The sequence below is a fragment of the Stenella coeruleoalba genome, assembly GCF_951394435.1.
Source record: "Stenella coeruleoalba genome assembly, chromosome: 4".
Taxonomy (NCBI): domain Eukaryota; kingdom Metazoa; phylum Chordata; class Mammalia; order Artiodactyla; family Delphinidae; genus Stenella; species Stenella coeruleoalba.
The window spans coordinates 49346425-49364877 of NC_137149.1; the positions used below are offsets into that span (position 1 = coordinate 49346425).

The 18453-nt window shown below is 41.2% G+C and overlaps 1 protein-coding gene across 25 annotated transcripts in view; it reads left to right on the top strand.

Moving 5' to 3' along the window:
• The window catches only part of LOC307185656 (cytosolic beta-glucosidase-like), a 488042-nt gene that overhangs the window by 261960 nt on the left and 207629 nt on the right, over nt 1–18453 (top strand). For 2 of the 25 annotated variants that reach the window (XM_079920034.1, XM_079920046.1), the window contains exon 8: nt 6294–6383. The exons of the other annotated variants lie outside the window; for them this stretch is intronic. The gene's annotated coding sequence lies outside the window, so the exon portion shown is untranslated. The remainder of the gene's footprint in view (nt 1–6293; nt 6384–18453) is intronic. 25 annotated transcript variants of the gene reach the window in all.

Consider the following 18453-nt stretch of genomic DNA (forward strand, 5'->3'; position numbering starts at 1 on the left):
GTCTAGAGTATTTTTCATTTCATTTATTGTGTTGTTCATCATTGTTTGTTTCATCTTTAGTTCTTCTAGGTCCTTGTTAAATGTTTCTTGCATTTTATCTATTCTATTTCCAAGATTTTGGATCATCTTTAGTATCATTATTCTGAATTCTTTTTCAGTTAGACTGCCTATTTCCTCTTCATTTGTTAGGTCTGGTGGGTTTTTATCTTGCTCCTTCATCTGCTGTGTGTTTTTCTGTCTTCTCATTTTGCTTATCTTACTGTGTTTGGGGTCTCCTTTTTGCAGGCTGCAGGGTCGTAGTTCCCGTTGTTTTTGGTGTCTGTCCCCAGTGGCTAAGGTTGGTTCAGTGGGTTGTGTAGGCTTCCTGGTGGAGGGGAGTAGTGCCTGTGTTCTGGTGGATGAGGCTGGATCTTGTCTTTCTGGTGGGCAGGTCCACGTCTGGTGGTGTGTTTTGGGGTGTCTGTGGACTTATTATGATTTTGGGCAGCCTCTCTGCTAATGGGTGGAGTTGTGTTCCTGTCTTGCTAGTTGTTTGGCATAGGATGTCCAGCACTGTAGCTTGCTGGTCGTTGAGTGAAGCTGGGTGCTGGTGTTGAGATGGAGATCTCTGGGAGATTTTCGCCATTTGATATTATGTGGAGCTGGGTGGTTTCTTGCGGACCAGTGTCCTGAAGTTGGCTCTCCCACCTCAGAGGCACAGCACTAACTCCTGGCTGCAGCACCAAGAGCCTTTCATCAACACGGCTCAGAAGAAATGGGAGAAAAAGTAGAAAGAAAGAATTAGTAGAAGAAAGAAAGAAAGAAAGAAAGAAAGCAAGGAGGGAGGGAGGGAGGGAGGGAGGAAGGAAAGAAGGCTGGAAGGAAGGAAAAAAATAAAATAAAATAAAGTAAGATAAAATATAATAAAGTTATTAAAATAAAAAAATAATTATTAAGAGAAAAAAACAAACAAAAAAAAAACGGATGGATCGAACCCTGGGACAAATGGTGGAAGCAAAGCTATACAGACAAAATCTCACACAGAAGCATACACATACACACTTACAAAAAGAGGAAAAGGGGAAAAAATCAAATCTTGCTCTCAAAGTCCACCTCCTTAGTTTGGGATGATTCGTTGTCTATTCATGTATTCCACAAATGCAGGTTCATCAAGTTGATTGTGGAGCTTTAATCCGCTGCCTCTGAGGCTGCCGGGAGAGATTTCCCTTTCTCTTTGTTCTCACAGCTCCCAAAGGCTCAGCTTTGGATTTGGCCCCGCCTCTGCGTGTAGGTCGCTGGAAGGCGTCTGTTCTTCGCTCAAACAGGACGGGGTTAAAGGAGCCGCTGATTCGGAGGCTCTGGCGCACTCAGGCCGGAGGGGAGGGCGGGGAACGAAGTGCGGGGGCGGGCCTGCGGCTGCAGAGGCCGGCGTGACGTTGCACCAGCCTGAGGCGTGCCGTGCGTTCTTCCGGGTAAGTTGTCCCTGGATCCTGGGACCCTGGCAGTGGCGGGCTGCACAGGCTCCCCAGAAGAGGGGTGTGGATAGTGACACACACAGGGTTCTTGGTGGTGGCAGCAGCAGCCTTAGCGTCTCATGCCTGTCCGCGCTTTTAGCCGCGGCTCGCGCCTGTCTCTGGGGCTCCTTTAAGCAGCGTTCTTAATCCCCTCTCCTCGCGCACCAGGAACAAAGAGGTAAGAAAAAGTCTCTTGCCTCTTCGGCAGGTCCACAGTTTTCCCCGGACTCCCTCCCGGCCAGCCATGGTGCACTAACCCCCTGCAGGCTGTGTTCACGCCGCCAACCCCAGTCCTCTCCCTGCGCTCCGACCGAAGCCCGAGTCTCAACTCCGAGCCCCACCCGGCCCGGCGGGTGAGCAGACAAGCCTCTCAGGCTGGTGAGTGCCGGTCGGCCCTGATCCTCTGTGCGGGAATCTCTCTGCTTTGCCCTCCGCACCCCTGTGGCTGTGCTCTCCTCCGTGGCTCTGAAGCTTCCCCCTTCCGTCACCCGCAGTCTCTGCCCGTGAAGGGGCTTCTAGTGTGTGGAAAGCTTTCCTCCTTCACAGCTCCCTCCCAGTGCTGTAGGTCCCGTCCCTATCCTTTTGTCTCTGTTTATTCTTTTTCTTTTTCCCTACCCAGGTGCGTGGGGAGTTTCTTGCCTTTAGGGAGGTCTGAGGTCTTCTGCCAGCGTTCCGTGGGTGTTCTGTAGGAGTTGTTCCACGTGTAGATGTACTTCTGGTGTATCTGTGTGGAGGAGGGTGATCTCTGCGTCTTACTATTCCGCCATCTTCCCGGAAGTCCTAGAGTATTTTTAATTTCATTTATTGTGTAGTTTATCATTGTTTGTTTCATCTTTAGTTCTTCTAGGTCCTTCTTAAATGTTTCTTGTATTTTGTCTATTCTATTTCCAAGATTTTGGATGATCTTTACTATCATTATTCTGATTTCTTTTTCAGGTAGACTGCCTATTTCCTCTTCATTTGTTAGGTGTGGTGGGCTTTTATCTTGCTCCTTCATCTGCTGTGTGTTTTTCTGTCTTCTCATTTTGCTTATCTTACTGTGTTTGAGGTCTCCTTTTTGCAGGCTGCAGGTTTTTGAGGTTCATTCATATTGTATTCATGTGTATCAGTCCTTTGTCCCTTTTTGTGACAGAATAACATTCTGTTATATGGCTGCATCACACTTTGCTTATTCATTCATCCATTGACATACATTTGGGTTGTTCCACCTTTTGGCTATTGTGAATAATGCTGCTATAAACATTTGTGTAGGCATATTTGTTTGAATACCCGTTTTCAAGCCATTTGGGTATATATACACCCAGGAGTGGAATTGCTAGGTCATATGGTGACTCTATGTTTAATGTTCTCAGGAACCACTAAATTGTATTTCATAGTTTATAAGCCTCATTGTTCTCATCTGTAAAATGGGGTGTACAAAAGACTCCACCTCACAAGGTCGTTGACAGACTGAATGAGAAAATGCTCAGAGAACACTAGCACAATGGCAGGTACATGCCAGAAGTCAATGCCTCATAAATGGTGGCTATTATTTGTAAAGGATACAACATATTTACCCAAGAGACTATCTTACTTCCAAAAAAACATGTGAGAGCTTCATTTTTTTTTTTCTTTCCTAAAGAGTGAAGGTGTGAAGCTGAGAATATTCTTTACTCTTAAAGAGAAACGAACAGTCGTTCAACATGGCTCACTGGGGTTTGTGAAAGTGAAGAGACCTCAGGATTAAAAGCATGATCACAGCCTGTGGCTAAGGGTTTCTATTATGGATGAGTTTGTGGGCCCTTCTTTCACTAGAGACCACACACTTTGCAAATGATTCCCTCCTAGTAGAGCCGTCCTCGAAACACCATTCTGGTTTGTCATGCTGGTCACTGCCTCTCACATCTCACCAAATTTGGGCAGGCCCTCACAGACTCTCATTTTGACACCTATTTTTTTTAAGGAGGAAGAGGAAAGGAAATGTTAGGAGATTTAAAAAATCAGTCATCACTTAGGTCTCCAGGGAGGGAAAGAAAGAGAACAGAAGATTAACTTTTCCACAAGTGATCTGGGAAGAGCAGGGGGAGAGAGTCACTAGAGGTGAGATTTCTCAGTAACTGGGTGGACTACTGAGGAACATGGTCTAATTTTTTGTCTACAGGTATTTAAAATACTAAAAACAATACTGAAAGCATCTCCCTTGTTCCCCACTTAAAATCTTTGCTTTCCTCACAGTGATTACTGATATCGTGATAGTGTAAGGGACAACCCCGGTGATGGACAGTTTTCCTTCCTACTTTTCTATTTTTGTTTGTTTTCTGATGGACTTGTTTGTATCCCAAGCAATGTTTGGCATTCAGAAGGAGCTCCACGAATAGTGTTTGAATAAACTTTCCATTGATGGCTGTCATTACCTCTTTTTGGCATCTCTGGTTACTTGAGACTGTTTAGAGTAGCAGTGGAATGCATGGGCTCCAGTATTGAACTAAGTGTGTTTGAATCCTGGCACTACCACTTAGCAGTTCTGTGATTTGGAGGTACTTACAAATGAAGATAATATTAATCACTCTCTCTAGAGATTGATGTGAGGAATAAATGAGATACTTCATGTGACATGCTTGAAAAATATCTAGCACATAAGTTAGGTTGGTGGATGTTAGCAACTAACCTTATTGTCTGTTGGCCCTTCTGGCTTTGTTTTTGTCCCTTCATGTCTTATGTCTCCCAGTAGAAATATTAATTCTTGAGAATAAAGAGTGTGGTTTAGATATATTAAATACCTACATAGCAACAGACACACATACATGTAAATCTGATTTGGTCAATGGATCTAATGCTAAAAAATGCCATGGAAAGTAGTTAAATCCAGATTTTTCATAAGCCAAAAATTGACCCAAAAAAATATAGAGAGATAAAAACAGGAAACCTCTGGGCAAACAGAAGTAATGCTTCAGTAGAATGTAATCCCCATAAGGGTAGGGTCATATTCTCCAACACTAAGAATGGTGCCTGGTCCAGAGGAGGCATTTAATAAATTTTGATGGAATGGATAAATAACATAATTAGCACAAAGAAATTCCAGAAATTCTGCTCATGTTCATTTCAAGTCTCACAAGTCCTTAAGATATAATTGTCCCTATGTTAGTTAAGAATTGAGTTTGGCTGCAAGTTGGTGAGACCTGACTATAATGGTGGCAACAACAAAGGCTTAATGTCATCAGGAGTCCAGGTGTCACTGACTAGAGTTTGCGAGCTCATAGTTCAAGACCAAGAGTTCTGCAATTCTTTCTGCTTTTCCTAGTAGTCCTGAGGTGGTTGCTGCAGTCCAGCCATCACACCCTGTTATAAATGGAAAGGAAAAAGAACAAGAGCACTTTTCCCACCTAGGGCATCTCCCTTTAAAGAGATATCCTTGATTAGCTTGTCTTTAAGGACTTCTACTTACTTCCCATTGACCAACACCATCTGCAAGCAAATGGGGAAGATATAGGGCTCCTCCTTTTCCTCTCATTCTTCTTCTCCTTTTCTTCCCCTTCTTTTTTCTCCTTTTCATCCTATTCCTGTTCCTGTTCTTGTTCTTGGCCTCCTCCTCCCCCTCTTCCTCCATACCTGGGTACATCACTGCCTCCAAAAACCACGGTTCTTTTGCTAAGAAGTAAGGAAGGAGACACTGGTTATGGGGCAGGTACTAGCAATCTCTGTCATGGTCTCCATTTTATAGGTGTAGGTAGGAAACAAAGGGGCCACCCTGTAGGGCTCCTTATTATTCTTACTGTGGCTTTAAGGATTTTGTTTATCACATCACACAGTGATCCCTTTGGAGAACCCCAGAACAAAACCCTGTTGCTAGTGATTCACTGAGCAGTCGGTGGCTTATGGGAGCTGTATATTTTGCAAATGGTTGTGTGTCCCTCTTTACTTATCCTCACTGCTAAGAAGCTCTAGGAAGTGTAGAGGTCTATCTGACAACCATTAGGGAATATTCTACTCTTGCTTCATTTTTCTTTTCCCAAAGCGCCTTGCTATACTACATGCATTTCTTTAAGGCACCTGCAGCTATTTTGAGGATAAAAAAGGTATAAGTGAATAATAACATACACATACATAAATATATCAATGCATAAAATGGAGGATCTGAGAGTTTGTATAATAAGCTTATGTTATAGACAGAAATGAGTCAGGAGTCCACTCTATCTCCTTAGCTCCAAAATCTGTTCTTTTCCCTCTCCTGCAGGTGTTCTTAATCCTGGCTGCACATTGGAATCTGTTGGGAGCTTTAAAAAACCTCAGTGTTAAGGTCACAGCCCAGATGAGTTAAAAATCAGAATCTCTGGAGGTTGAACCTAGGCATCAGTATTTTTAAAAATCTCCCCAGATGATTTTAATGCACATCTAATGTTGAGGATCACTACTCTTCAACTTCACTTAAGCAAAATAAATGAAGTGTAGGGTTTTCTAAAGAGAGTGCTTTTAAAAAAATTATTTTAACTGATCCCAGTGGTTTTCTCATCTGCTTCATTTTCTCCTGGTGGGATCACCACTGGGTAAAACAGAGGAAAACAGAGCTTCCTTCACCGAAGAAGAAGGTGGTGGTGGGGGGATCCTGGCTCCCATTCATCAACCCTCAGGCCACGCATCCCTTGCAGATGGCCCTTGTGCCCACGCCCGCCCCCAGGACAGTGACTGACTGACTTCAATACATTCCATGGAGTAGAATTTTAAACTATCCAACAGACAATCTGACCATCACAATAACATGCATGACTGGGAAAAGCCTTGGTCCTATTTGTGATCGTAGGGCCATCTTCTCTTCCTATGCAGATAAGCTTCAATTTCCACCCTTTTACCTGTGGTTGTTCAGAGGACAAGTTTGCTAAAAAGAGCTCCAGGATCAATAGCAGAAACATACAAGTATTGTGAAGGTTATGCTTTCTCTCAGCTCATGTGGCCTCCTGTGTGTGTATGTGTGTGTGTGTGTGTGTGTGTGTGTATCCCCACAGCCCCAGGGGTGTAACTAATCCCATGGCGAACAAGAGTGTATATATCCTTCCTAAAGGCATTTGTATTAAAAAAAATTCTAAATTCTGCATTGACAAACAAACAGACAGACACATACACATATTTTCTGGCATAAGTAATTTTGGTGATGTGCCTGTGAGGGAAAATTTATTTTACTTAACTTTAGATTGTAGCTGTAGGGGCTGTGAACTGCTTTGTTAGGTGGACCCAGCTTGTGAGCTTAGAGCATCATTGTATTTTCAGGGAAGAGTTAGTTTTGCAGCTGTGAGATGAATGTGGATGCATTTGTGTGGGACTGAATATTTTGAGTCCTGACCAAGGCTACCCCCTCCTAATGCAGAGCTGATCAGGCAAGTGTGGGGCGGCAAGTTTGCATAGGGGCCAAGGTATCTCCTAGAAGAGCAGATTGCAACTAGAATCGCATTGATGGATCGAGATAGTCTCAACTGACTGGCAGAAAAGAGCCCCAAGGTCCCCAGAGAGACCACATTTTCCACAAGGAAAGAGGACGGGTGAGTGACGGAATCATCTGATGCCTAGGTGTTGCCATGTGACTGGCATGATCCTGCATTTCACTGCCATTTGGAAGCAGAACTGACCCACATCTTCAGATGAGTGCATCCCTCTAAACTGAAGCCTGTGGTGGAAGAGAGCCTCCAGAGGAGACCCCCGGACTCACTGCTAATATAGGCACAGGGATATTTGAATAGTTGATTGGATATGTGATGATATTTGTACCTTGAAATTGGGGAGGCAGGGCACAGGGGTGTCAGAATAAAGATTCTTAATGAAACGTGCTCCCTTTTGACAAACCTTGTCACAGGTGCCGTAGGAACTGTGAAGATGATCTGAGTCCCCCATCATCCCTGAACTTGAAGCTCAGTCATGTGAGGAAGGGGATGAGGTTGGAGTCGATGGCATGGTGGTGTGTGGGTAGAGTTTAGCAGGGCAGATCAAATAAATTCTAAAACTACAACTCAAGGCAGGATGAAAACTGCCACAGAGTCACACTCATGACAAGCCACGGTGTTCCGTGGAAGAGGGGAGCCCACGTGGGTGGACACAGTTCCCCAGCATTAAAAAGAGCCTAAAAACGTTTCGTAATGGAAACCTGGCAGGGAGGGCTGCAGAGTTAAGGAGATAAGGAGAAGCATGGAGCAATCGCAGTGGATAGTGCAGAAGCGAGTCAGTAAGGAGTGACTGTCTGAGGCGTTGGTAAATCACACCTGATATTTTCCTCCCTGAGTTTGGAGCCAACAGAGAAGGAAATGCAGGAGTTAGAATCTGGATCAGCTTTGTGACTGATAAAGCTGATTGGTGGTGCAGCTTGGGTGTCTGTACCTCAACTGAATTCCTAAGACTTGCTTTTACTGAATTATAGTCACCCACTGAGTGGAAGGCAAAGGGGGCAGTTGCTGTCTTGCTCTGCCTCACCAGGATCTGCTTTCTTGCAGAAGTGCGTCTTAAAGATAAACAGTTCTGAAAAACAGAGGACAGAAAGGACTAAGCCACACTTGCCTAGTGTCTTTGCCTAATTTATGAATCCCCTGTCTGTCCTTCTTCTGAAGGATCCAAAAGAACAGGAAAGAGAGACCAGCATTTTCACTCTAATTGAATTTTTCTCATGAGAATACAAGGACAGGAGGATGGAGATTCTCTTCCAAACCTTTTACAGACTTCTTACCCCAAAACAAAGGAGCATCAGACTTTCATTACTTAATTGTACTCAAAGGCTCTCTTTCTCTCTCTCTCTTTTTCACTAAAGTGGACCTTTGCCATTTATCTGTGGTCCCTCATGGTGTCTTTTAAAATCTTCAGTTTCTACAATGACAATATTGAATAAGTTACTTGGTTTCTCTTAAATTCCATGTCTGTAGATGTTTTGGAATCTTTAGAAACACAAGGCAAGTTGTATGCCTTTTCAGCTCACACCAAAGTTCTATCTCAAAGAAACAAAGGTTTTATCACTCACTAGAGTAACTGTGTGCACAAGATGAATAGAGAACAGTAAACCTGTATTGAGTTGCTGATGTTGGGCAGTTAGCTAGACTCACCCACCAAATAAACAATTAAACCTGACAATACAAGTTTGTGTAAAAACCGCCTTCATCTCATTCCTAAATACGTGAAACTTCAGTGAAGTCTAAGAATTCCCAAAGCCCATGCCCTAGCATTTATCTCCATGTGTTATAAATGAGTGTTTGTGTCTCTTCCTTCATAACCATACCTTGAGTCCCAAGTCTTTTTTTAAAAAAGAATTAAGTCCCCAAAACAATGCACTTAAAAATATTTGTCATACAGATGGCCAATAGGCACATGAAAAAGTGCTCACCATCACTAATTATTAGAGAAATGCAAATCAAAACTATAATGAGGTACCACCTCACACTGGTCAGAATGTCCATCATTAAAGAGTCTACAAATAACAAATGCTGGAGAGGGTGTGGAGAAAAGGGAACCTTACTACACTGTTGGTGGGAATGTAAATTGGTGCAGCCACTATGGAAAACAGTATTGAGGTTCCTCAAAAAACTAAAAACAGAGCTACCATATATATGATCCTGCAACCTCATTCCTGGGCATATATCCAGAGAAAACTATAATTCAAAAAGACACATGCACCCCTATGTTCATAGCAGCAGTAAAGACATGGAAACAACCTAAATGTCCATTGACAGATGAATGGATAAAGAAGATGTGGTATACATATATACAATGGAACACTTCTCAGACATAAGAAAAAAACAATGAAATTATGCCATTTGCAGCAACATGAATCGACTCAGAGATCATCATACTAAGGGAATTAAGTCAGAAAGAGAAAGACAAATACCATATGATATCACTTACATGTGGAATCTAAACTATGACACAAGTGAACTTATCTACAAAACAGAAACAGAGTCACAGACATAGAGAACAGACCTGTGGTTGCCAAGAGGTAGGGAGAGTGAGGGAGGGATGGATTGGGAGTTTGAGATTAGCAGATGAAAACCACTATATACAGAATGGATAAACAGCAAGGTCCTACGGTATAGCACAGGGAACTATATTCAATATCCTGTGATAAACCATAATGGAAAAGAAAAAAATATTTGTCAAATGGATGAGTGGAGTCACTTACCAGAGCAGCATAGTATTTATCTTGTGCTCATCTCACATAACAATTCTTGGACTAGGTCATTTACGGAGATGCCCACATGGCAGAGCAACATCCTGACTCTAGGCAGTGTGCATTTATTGTCTGTCTGCAGGGTATGGAGTGAGCACATGTGAGTTCATGGACAGTGACAGTCCTATCATCTGTGTTTTCAAGTATAAATGAAGTTTGCCACATTGTACTTACTGTCTGTTAACTTGACTGGGCTATTGAGTTCCTGTAGTGATTTTATCACTCAAGAGCCCTAAACCTCTGAAGAGTCCTGAGCTGTTATTATGTAGAGAATCAGAAAGGGTTGTGATAGAAAAAAATATGTCTTGTGGTTTTCCTTGTCAGGATCTTAGAAAAAACTAAACTCGTTCTGTGTGGATCTCCACTGAATCCTCTCATTTTTCAGGGTAGATCTGGCTAGAATTGGTCTGAGGCCTGGGACAGAGAAAGATTGTCTTGTTGAGTATTGGAGGTCGCCAGAACCTCTGTTAGGAAATTAAGGGTCTATATTATTTCCTAGGGCTGCTCTAAGTGGGTGGCTTACAACAATAGGAATTTATTATCTTACAGTTCTGTAAGTCAGAAGTCTAAAATCAAGGTGTTGGCAGGTTTGGTTCCTCCTGGAAATGCTGAGGGAGAATTTGTTCAATGCCTTACTCCTACCTTCTGATGATTGCTGGCAATCTTGGCATTGCTTGGCTTGTAGACATACCGTTGCAATCTTTGCCTCCATTGTTAAACAGAGCTCTCCCTGAGTGTTTGTACCCAAATTTCTCTCTTCTTAAGAGGACATCGGTCACTGGATTAGGGCCCACCCTAATCCAGTATGACCTCACTTTTACTTGATTTCATGGGCAAAAAAACTTGTTTCCAAATCAGGTCACATTCTGAGGTTCTGATTGGGATACGAATATTTGGAGGACACTATTCAACCCAGTATAGAGCCCGAGAAGCTAAAAGGAAATTCCACCAATTCCCCATTCGAACAATGGGGTCCAGGGTCAGGGCACTGGCCCTGTGATAAAGGAGCAGGAAGCCAAAGCCAAGGAGAAGAGAGTAAGTACAGGCACTTCCATACAGAGGAGTGGGCGTGGGGGGCAGATCCTGTGATCATCTGGAACAGCAGCTGTCCTGTACTGTTAGCTTTAGTAAGTCTCTCAGGTCCCCTCCAGGCTTCATGCTGTCCTTGGACTCTATTGCTCTGACACAGCAGTAAAATTGAGCATCTTTTTATTTCCCAGAAAAGTTCACTTACCTAAGATTATGAGTGATCAGTGTAGACCCTACTGAAGATTTCATAGAGGAGGGCTATACACTATGTACCCACCAGTAAACAATTTGCAATTCACAGCTCACATTTTTTTTCCCTCCTAAAATGTTGCTATTGACAGTTTTTCTCTTTTGCCTTCTTGTCTCAGTCCAGAGTCTATCTGGAATTCTCCTTCTGTTACTCGTAGCAATTGAGTTCTACCTCTGTCACCCACTTATTCATTTAAATACTCTCTAGGAAAAAAATCTCTGCTTTTATCATTATCTAACCTTTTCAGAAGGCAATCTGGATTAGCCAAAGCAAATACTGTTCTTCTTTGTTGCGCCCCTAAACTGGATAGTAAGTTACTTTGATGGCAAGAACAATTTTGTTCATCTTCATGTCCTTTTCAGCACTTAGCATGGTATTGCCCACATATTAGGTCCTTAATAACTACTGTCTAATAATGACACTATTGATGCATAAGTCTGTACTTTTATCTTTCTGTTAGAGCTTTGCTGTGGTGGGTATAGACATCACCTTTGTTGTCTTTTTGAAGTGCCAAATTTATAAAGATGTTGGGAAGCAGAGAAATAATTTTTAAAAAGTCACTTATTCCCCCTCATGAACAAGTTTCTAAATATATTTGTATTTGTTCTAGGAGGGAGTCATCCAATCCAAAATATTTATTAAATGACAACTTGGTGAACATTAGAAAATTCAAAGAAATATGAGATATAATTTCTTTCTTGCACAAGCTTACATTCTAATGATGATTATTTTTGTGCGTGTAGGAGGAATATAAATCCTTGTGATTTGCTATGGTAGACCTGGCATTCAAATTCTCAGTCTACCACTAAATGGTTATTTCACTTTGAACACATTTTAACATGTCTGAGACTCGTTTCTTTATCTAGAAAATGGGGATGAAAATAGTACACAATAGAATTGTTGGCACGATACAGTCGGGTAATGTTTCCTATGCACCAATATAGTGTGCACTCAATGAATGCAAGTTATCATTGTGTTTACTATTTGATACTGATGATGACAAAAAGTGCTATGGGATTTCCAGAGGGAGGTCATTTTTATTGAGAGGACTCAAAAAAGCTGCAAAGAAGATGGAGTTTTTGTTTTTTGTTTTTTTTTTAATGGTACGCGGGCCTCTCACTGTTGTGGCCTCTCCCGTTGTGGAGTACAGGCTCCGGATGCACAGGCTCAGCGGCCATGGCTCACGGGCCCAGCTGCTCCGCACCATGTGGGATCTTCCCAGACCAGGGTACGAACCCATGTCCCCTGCATCGGCAGGCGGACTCTCAACCACTGCGCCACCAGGGAAGCCCAGAAGATGGAGTTTTTGAGGTGGTCTTGTAAGAATCGTTAAGATTTCCAAAGGCTGAAGTAAGATATTCTTGAAGGGATAGTGGTAACAGTGCCGAGATGCAGAGAAAGCTTGGTGTAGGCTCAGACCAAACTGGAGAAGGAAAAGAGTATTAGAGAAAAAGTAGCCATTCTCAAATGATCAGGATAAAGTTCTGTGGTCACACAATTGCATCTTGTTTCCACTCTTCCCATCTCCCAGGTCATACTGCAGTCATTAGTGATGTATTTCACATTTTATATGTATAATCACCTGGTAGATACAAACTGGTAGGAAGCATGAGGTTCAAAACTAGCTGGCCATCTCTAATTAACTAGTCCTAGATCTTGATGTCTTTCCTGTGAGTTGTTGCAAGCACACATTTGACTACCTTCTAAAAGTTCAGATTAAAAGGAAGCAAACTTCCAAAATTAGACTTGTAATTAAAATTTGACTTTGATCAGTAGCTGCTGAGAGGGTCATTAAGAGCCAAGAATGTACTGACACAAGGGGTTGTTGGGCAGATGAGGTGAGGAGAGAAGCAGAGAAATTGGAAACAAAAAATTGTTAAGAAGCGCTATCGTATTGCAAATATCAATTATTATAGGTTTATGGATGAGCAATTATTACATTAAAAACATTCTTGGCAGAAAGCTCGTATGGGTGTAGATAGCTGCGTCTCCCTCAGAGCTGGACTTTAATTTGATTTTTGCAAACATGTTTTTGGTTTCTTTTCTTTTGAATGGTTTCAGAGAACACTGGACAACACCTGGGTAGAAACTGCATCTAAACTGTAAAACTTGTCGAAAGATGATTTCTGCCTCCTGCAAAGCTCGGAACACTTCATCTCTGAAGGAGTCATGTGAGGGAGAGTGGAAGGGGAAATTGGTGAAGGAGGAGGGGTTCTCACACTGAGTGTGGAAGAGACGAGGCTGCGTTTTCCAGAACCAAGAAGCTGTGATCAAGGAGGGACAGACAAAGAAGCTCAGGGCTTGCTTTTGTTTCCTTGATTTAGAGTAATGACTCACTGGCATGAACGATGAGCATTGATATGGCAAAACAATGCAAGAAAGATGTGGTTTTAGCCTTCTGTCAGCCAGCTGTGTGTTGTGGCTGCCAAAAAGACTAATATGATCATAGGCTGCAATTATAGAGGATAGAAGAAAGTGATCATTCCCCTTTTTCTGCACACCTGAAGCGACACATTCCCTTTTAAGTGTGTGGCATGCCCCCTTGTCTGCCTGGTAGATTCCTATTCATCTTTCCAAAGCCAGCTCAAGGTCACCTCTTGTCTTCTATGACACTTTTCCTGACCCCATGCTCACCAGATTTAATCACTGCCATCTTGCGCAGACTCAGTTGTACTGTTACATTCATCACTTTTCATTGCCATGTTGCTTATGTGTCCGTCTGCCCTGGAGGCAGGATGCAGGTCTAATTCGATTTTTTACCCAGAGACCCTGGCACTTAGTAGGGGCTCAGTACATATTTATGGAATTGAGAGGAACAGACCAGCTGGAGCATGTTTGGAGAAGATCAGATAGAAAGGTGAAAGGACTTGAAGTCGTGTTGAAACCCAGTCGGAGTCAGGTCATGCTAAGTTAGCAAGTTGACCAGTAGTGGGTTTCTTCCTTGTAGGGGAGGATGAGCTCATCCCCTCATAGGAAGTACTATGGAAAGGGTCTGTAAATTGACTGGGAAGAGAGACTCCAGGGGAAGCCGGAAGGTACTCTTTACCTTGTTCCAAGAGCAAGAATGAGAAAGATATATGTAAAGGAATAAAGCAATTATGTGATGCAAAAAAAGAAGTTATGAGTTTTCTTCCTTCTTCCCAGCCATTTGTCCATGTATTTTCAAAGGAATTCAGGTATCCAAACATACAATGGAATTTATGCCAGAAATGGAAGAATTTTCTTTGAGTCTTGGAAAATAATGCCAATGGCTGAAGCCCCAAGGATGATGAAGGCCAGAAACACCACATTGTATACAGTGGAAGTCAAGGTGTAAGCAAGTCAAGGAAACTTGAGATACCTCAGTCACCAAGAGTGAAAAAAGGATGTGCAGAACAGTGAAATTTTGTGGCATGGGGAATTCCAGCCTCCACTCACCATATGTCAACTCATTGGTTATTGTATTTATAGTTTTACAGTTTTTCCTGTACAACCTTTACAAACCATTGCAAAAGTGCTGGAATAAAAATTGGGCAAGAATTTATCATCCTGTATTTCAGACATTTTCAGGAATACCTGACAGTGGGGGAGAAAAGGGAGAATGAGGGCAAAAAAGTAAACATATGACACATAGCAGAAGTTGAGGAAAGGTGAGTTGGCCTCTTAAAAAGTCATACAAGGAAATAAAACTGATTGAAGAACATGCTAACTAGTCATGCATGTGAAAGACTGTAATATTAAAGAGGGAGTATGCCTGTCTACATTTCTCCAGGTGGATAAATACAAGACCAGTAGGGTAGCAAATACGTTTTTTGGTTGAAAATAGTATAAATTGATTTTTACCTAGTTTTAGGCAAAAATCAAATTTATGAAAAAGTATTGTGTGCTCGCAGATCTGAAATTTCAGTTGAAGAACCTGTTCTTTAAGGAAACCAGGCTCTTCAAGATACTGCCATTAGGATAAATTGGTTCCAACTATTTTTCTCTCTTACCCCCTTACACTCAGAATTTAAATCCTTGGGAGGTAGATTTGGATTGTCATAGCTTGGATCACATGAGCACTCCTTGGCTAACAGAGAAGAGGACACCTCAGCTGACGGTACTATTAAGACAACATTAAATGCAGAAGGACAATTCCCCAAAGGAAAACCAAGGTGTATCCTTCGGAAGAAGAAGAAATGCAAGATGCAGAGCTAAAACATTAGTCATCTGCTGCAAATGCATAGACTGTTCCAGGAATTCCTTTTGACTCAAAGCACCTGGATGGGGGTTGAATGACTATTTGTCAAGCATATTGTAGGAAGAATAATTGAATAAATAATTGGATTGCATAAGTTCCTCTCTACCCCTGAAATTTTTACATCTTTGTGATTTTGGAAAAAGGTTCAAATCATGAGACTCCCTTTAGGAGGAATAACAAAACCATCTTTACTATTCCTATTCACAAGTTTATTTGCAAATATCCAGGATCAACCTCTATATACACAAACAAAAATACATCGATAAGCAACCCACAGTGCAAACAGCTTGTAATTAAAGAACCAGACTAATGCAACATTTTTCCACTTACAACTCTTCCCCACTGCTAGCATTCTGTAAGCCTTCTGTTATCAGATAAGTTAGTTATACACAATAAATACATACACATGTGTGAAGAGATTTAAATATATTTTTCCAAATGTAAATTAAGAATGTTTATCCAACCGCTCTGGATTTTGAGCCTGGTTTATAGTGGCTAAAAATTGCAGCTGAAAATAATTCCCCAGATAAGGTCCATTTCTTCTCATTTGAGAAGTACTGGGAAGGCTGTAATAGGATTCTTTAAAGTTTTGAGATATTTGTGTTCAGTTACTTGACAGATATTAATGATGTTTTCTATTCTGATTATATTATAGGATCATAGATATCTCAAGGTGGAAGACATGTTGAAACGTCCTCCTGTACATGTCCCTGGGACACCAAGAAAATTACTTTAGAGGGAATGGAGAGACATAAAATTTGGAGAGTTGGGCTGTACTCAGGGAAAGATAGAGAGCATAATATGGTTTGAAAATGGTTTCTCTCTTATTTCTAGTTGTAAGCAGCAGTCTTAGACATGTAGCCCAAGTCTCTGAAATATAAGATCTTCAGGGACCATTTATATAATTGAGGTATTGAAATGGTTCTCAACTTACCTGCAGAATTTACCTGAAGAATATTTTAGATTACCCTTAGCAACAGTAATTTACTAAGGCAATGCTTCTCAATGATGTGGAAAGGGAACACTTAGGAACATCAAAATCTTGGGGGTTTGGAGGAGTGTGTTATAGCTCCCGTATAGAAACTCCCTCACTATACCTCATCACTTCCAAGTTGAGAGTAAATGGTTTAGGGAGCAAATGATAGATGATTGAAATTGAGATAGTTCCTGAACCTGTGGTTTGCTGACCCTGAGTGTCTGATTGGCTTACCACTAGGGAGAAAAATTGCAATAAGTTATCCTCATATTCTTCTGCTAATCTTCAAAGACTTGGGAGAAACAAATGAACCAACCTTTATAATGTACATAACACATGGCTAGAACACATCCCTTTATCCTCATCATCAATAGTGTTTCCTCAGTTATCTCTGAATGCATGTCAATGTCACATTTAAATTGGTGTCTCACTATGGTAACCAGATATTTAAGTTAAATCTTGATCCCTATCCCTGAGAAATTGTACATCTAGTCTTTGTATCTCTGTGTAGGGGAGGACAAAAATTCTTTTCTCTTTATCCCATCTTAGGTTCATTGGCTGGGGCCCTGTAAATTAGGTTGTCAGAAGACAGATTAACAAGAGAAAAACAAACAGAAGTTTATTAACATGTATGTCACACATGCATGGGAGCCCTCAGTGATGAGTAACTCAAAGGGAATCATTAGAACTTGAGCTTATGTAGCATCTTAACAAAGAATAATAATTTTGTAGAGAAGTGACAAGACAAAGAAAAAGGACTTTGAGCTTCTAGGGGTGACACATTGTGGGAAAGCAAATATATAGAGGAACTAAGGGTAGATAAGGGCTGCTTTTAGGGAGGTTTGTTATGTAGCTTCCTCTGATGGGTGTCTGGGCCGGTAAGGTCCTAGAGTTGTCTCCAGTGATTTACTCCTGTCCCTCCTTATAGGGAAGAAGGGACACTTTTACAAATTATGTCCCACTGTTAGGCAAATAGAGGGAGATCAGAGAGCTTTTCTAGTATCTTCTTCTTCTCAATTGCCTTCAGCTCAGAATAATCCTTATGTCAAAGTGACATATTTTGGGGTGGCATATCCTGCTACACTTCTCTTGCGTTGTCTAGTCTATCTGTGGCCATAGTGTTCCATTGCTCCAGTTTTTTGGAGAGTTGAAGTCTTTTCCTTTTGTAGCCCTGATGACTAGCAATAGCTGGATGCCACTTGAAGAGACAGACTGGCTGCCACAACTATTTTCATGCTTCATGACTGTCTGTTTCTAAAAGGAAAATGTTTTCCTAGAGTGCGGTATAAGTTTAGGAATATCAAAGGCAGTCAGATACTCAGCATAATTATAGGTTAGTTTTGCCAACCAGATATTCAAATCATCTTCTTTTCATGGGAGGAGTGTGTGGTTGATTAAAACATTTGAGGCAGCATCTGACACAAACATTCCAGAGAGCATGTCAAGGAGATCTGGTAGTGGAAAACAGCCCTGTGAAGTCAGGAAGTCAAACTTCATCCAAATGGCATTTGGGAGGGAAAGGTGTTTTATATATGAGGCCCATGGGTATGAATGACTAATCTTTTGTGGCATTTTTTTTTCCAGTTCATGGTTCTGAGACAATAGCTGGAATTAGGACAGAAAGTCCTTGTCCCCTCTTACTCCTGGACACAGATGAATGATGATGTTCACAACCCATGGCATTGGCAGGATTATTATTATAGAACTTCTGTGTGCTAACTGTAACTTCACACCTCTCTCTCTCACTCACAAAACATATCCATGTGCAAATGAGTAAAAGTGGCATTTTCCTTAGGGCCAGGTTTCTCAAAGAGTGATTTTAGGTAGTTCATAGATAGGAATCAAATAACATTGACGCACATAGCCACTTAATCCTATTTAAATTCTCTTTCAATTCTTAGATTACATCAAGGGGAAAGACTCAATTTGTTGCCAGTCTTTCTTTAAACATCTCAGCTTTTACTAGCTCCCTTTTGAACAGATCAAAAGCCAGCTCTGACTCAGAGTTCTCAGCTAGCAACAGTCTCTAGTGAGTAACAGTATCTAAGTAAAACTTAACAACACTGTGTAGTAATTTTATTTATTTAAATTTAAATTAAATTTTATTTTATTAATTTTTTATTAATTTTATTTATTTTAAATTTTATTTTCTATTTTGGCAAGTGATACTGGTTTTCCATTTATAGTAGTGACATAAAGTTTCCTTCATAAATACATTTATTTAAGTCAAAAAGTGAGCCCATTTAAAGCAAAAGATTTAAGTAAATAACAGTAAAGATATATCCCATAATGCATAATAATGCAGATATGCTACAA